The sequence below is a fragment of the Myodes glareolus genome, chromosome 20, assembly GCF_982192425.1.
Source record: "Myodes glareolus chromosome 20, mMyoGla1.1, whole genome shotgun sequence".
NCBI lineage: Eukaryota > Metazoa > Chordata > Mammalia > Rodentia > Cricetidae > Myodes > Myodes glareolus.
In genome coordinates this window covers 44,366,751-44,370,590 of record NC_142045.1, presented here as the reverse complement: position 1 = coordinate 44,370,590, position 3,840 = coordinate 44,366,751, and the positions used below count along the sequence as shown (strand labels likewise).

The 3,840-nt window shown below is 44.5% G+C and overlaps 1 pseudogene; it reads left to right on the top strand.

Annotated features, from left to right (window-relative positions):
- Positions 1-283: 283 nt before the first annotated feature.
- Positions 284-1,097, top strand: LOC148118808 (large ribosomal subunit protein uL29 pseudogene; annotated as a pseudogene).
- The last annotated feature ends 2,743 nt before the right edge of the window (positions 1,098-3,840 follow it).

The window sequence follows — 3,840 nt, the reverse complement described above, 5'->3', positions numbered from 1 at the left end:
ACCCAACATCCGATCATTTTCTCAATTCTTTGTGCCCTTATCCACTGATTGCTTATGATTTTTAATGGGAATAATACAAGATTGTGTTATAGGTCAGTTAACCCTGAAGAGAAATATATGTGCGTATATTCTTTTGCTTTCATTTTTACCAGAGGCAAATGTAGTCTTGTAAAAACTGTTTTATGTAGAAAGAATAAGAATCATCACCAGACAGCGAGCATGACTTCAGACCCTCAAAGAACAGCACAAATATCAAAAAACCCTCATTTCTGCTTTTCTTTCGGACCAGGCGGCCTCAGCGGTGAGCTACGCAGCCATGGCCAAGATTAAGGCTCGGGACCTGCGTGGCAAGAAGAAGGAGGAGCTGCTAAAACAACTGGATGATTTGAAGGTGGAGCTATCCCAGCTTCGCGTTGCCAAGGTGACAGGCGGCGCTGCGTCCAAGCTCTCCAAGATACGAGTTGTCTGCAAATCTATCGCCCGGGTCCTCACTGTCCTTAACCAGATTCAAAAGGAAGCCTCAGGAAATTCTACAAGGGCAAGAAGTACAAGCCTCTGGACCTGCCACCCAAGAAAACGAGAGCCATGCGCCACCGGCTCACCAAGCACGAGGAGAAACTGAAGACAGCAGCAAAGGGAGAGGCTGTGCCCGCTATGCAAGTATGCAGTCAAGGCCTAATGGAGTGGCAATAAAGTGCAAGACTGGCAAAGAAACAAAACAAAACAAAACAAAACAAAAACCCCTCATTTCGGCTATGACAACATCTCGCCCAAGCACCGATGACAGATGCCATCATATAATCCGCACAAAGGCAGCACCTGCATCCATTGGCTCTTCTTGACAGCATAGCTCCCTGCTCATCTGAGTCCAGGGCGGAGCTTAAAGACAGGATTAAAGCATGGCTTATCAATTTATAGCAGGATGCACACGCAACACTGTTCATCCTCCTCGACACATTGCCTTAGCTAGTTGCTCTGTAAATCTCACTGGGTCATTCAGTTAGATGTGAATTCATTATTATGAAAATTTATGCAATCAAATTAATGGTTTCTCTTCCTGTCGTTAGTTGCTAAGCTGTATATTTGCTATTTGATTGAATAAGCCAGTAGATGCCTTCCCCTTAGGCAGGTTAAGAAGGAGATGAAACTGATGGTTGGGAGGAACACTTGATTGACACTGGGAGGCTGTCACTTTGTTGTTATTATATATATATATATATATATATATATATATATATATATATATATATATGGGTTTCCTGTTTTAGTCTTAATTTTTAAAAACTTTATGTATAACAATGGAGGCCAACGTATTCATACTCCACTGACTGTACCATAGCAGAAGTTCAAAGAACTGTAATATCAAAAGAAAAAGAGCTATAAGATACAGTGTTGACCAGTTGGAGAGATGGCTCAGTTCTTATGAGCCTGTACTGCTCTTGCAGAGAACCCAAGTTCAATTCCTAGCGTCCATATTGGGTGGCTCTAACTCCACCTGCAGGGATCCGATACTTCTGTCCTCCCAAGCACCTGCCTTCATATGTCATATGAATACACACACACACGTGCATGCACATACACATGCACGCACATGCATGCACACATAGGCACACACACATACACATAATCAAGAAATAAAACAAATTTTTAAAAAGGTACAAGATTTAAAGAGATTTTTAAAAAGAAATGCTTGCAAGCGAGGAATGTAACTCAGCTGGCATTGTGCTTCCTTCCCCAGCAGGCACCAATGTCACAGTAGTTTCTCAACGGCCCACCAGCCCACAACTAATTATACGGAGACTTACTATTAATTACAAAAGCTCAACCATAGCTTCAGTTTGTCCCACTAACTCTTATAGCTTAAATTAATGCATATTTTAATTAATCTGCTTCTATCACGTGTCTTTTACCTCTCTCCCATTTTGTATGTTTGACTCGTTTTGTATCTCAGTGAGTTGATTCTTCTTCCTCTTCCGTTCTCTCTGCCAGGAAGTCCCTCCTATGCCTCCTGCCTAGCTATTGGTCGTCCAGCTTTTTAATCATACCAACCACAGCACTGAACCTTCACACACTGGACAAATATCTCACAACTCACCAAATTCTGGGGTCAGTCCCTCGCAGCACATAAATCAGGACATAGTGTCACACACCTGTGATCTCAGCACTGGGAGATAGAGGCAAGAGGACCAGACATTCCAGGTCATTTTGGCTACACAGTAAGTTTTAGGCCAGCTTGGACTATATGAGACTTTGTCCCAACACTTTTTGGTTCCCCAGTTAACACTCACTTGCTGCTACTGGACTCGCCCTCTATGAGTTCAGAGCGTCTGTAGAAACAAAAACAAATAGCTAGAGAAAACACAAGGTGGGTCCAGGTGAGAGCGCAGACGCAGCAGGCTTGCAGGGCGGTGAAGGAATACATTGGGTGTTACCCACACCAGGTTTAAGCCCTCTGCTGCCTCCCACATTGGTGCATGTGGCGGAGTCCTGAGTCACATGTGGGATCCACTTTTCTTTGCTTCTATGCTCCTCTGTTCCGCCAACTCCAAGTAAATATCCATCCAGTGATTTACGGATTCTTACTTTCCTCCACTTTCAGCATCGCAGATACCCACCAGAATCTTTGTTTCCCCCGCCCCATCCCCGCTCCCGTTTTCTCTTTCTCTCCCAGGGACTCGGTCATTTCCTTCCATCTTCCCATGTTTCCTCTTTCTGTCCCACGGACATGATCCTGTTCTTCTATCTCCCCGCTCTCATGAGCATCCGTGCACTGCCCTGAATCCCCGTGTTCATCTGATTTCCACAAAAAGCCCAGGCCACTAGTTTCTCAGTACATGGCACATCCTGGGGCTGACTAACCCTTCAACCTATGTGGAAATGCAATTCGGCAGGTGCCCAGGGCGCAGGAACGTCCGCTGTGCTATGTGTAACTGTGAATCGGTCCTCTGTCTCCTTTCGCTGAAGGCTTCTTCAGAAGCCCTAGGACATTTAGCCTTGATGCTATCAACCTCTCGCCAGGACTCAGAGCACACTCCCTGGTCAGGCATGCCAACATCAGAAGGCTTCTGCATGCTAATGAGACTTTGCCCCCCGCAGATGCTTTCCTGTAAAGACAAAGCGCTGAAGATGAAACCATTCGCCCCTCCATCTTCCCTCTAACAACTTTGTTTCCCTTGCTGGCAACAAAGTGTACACATTGCCCCCAAATTCACTAGACTAACAAAGTGCTTCCTGGCCACTTAGCGAAGAAAACTGTGGGGATTACCATCAACTCGTTCCTTTTATGTGTCCTCACCTTCAAAGGGCAGCTAGGATCGAACTGGAGCAGAAGGGCTGTCTTTGTTGTGGCGGTAATGAGCTGGGAGGGGACGGATAAGACAGGCCGTGGATTCAGGGTCGCAGATGTGCAAGGCTTCATGAATTTATTATCAAAATGTGTCCTTCTCCTTGGAAACTGCGCTGCACCACCAGAAAGTGATTGTCCTGACTCCTGTCTCGCTACAAAGAGTGACCCCCAGCAGCTTTACAATTGCTCAGATGCAAAAACTATTTCAGTTTCAAGGATCACATCCTAGAGTCACGCAGCCACTCACCAAAATCTTCTATAACCATAATCTTCTAAATTTTGTTTTCTAAGAACATAGTAGGAATAAGAACTATGTTACCAAAAAACATACATGTAAGAAAGACATAAATAGAAGTTTGTAAAAACTTACAAGAGTGTTGCTGTGGACCTTTAAAATTATTTCAGATCGCAGCATTTTATTTTAAAAGGGCCCAGGGGTACATGGGATTTCATTTATCCATTCAATCCTTTGCTGACCTCTGAAAACTTCATTT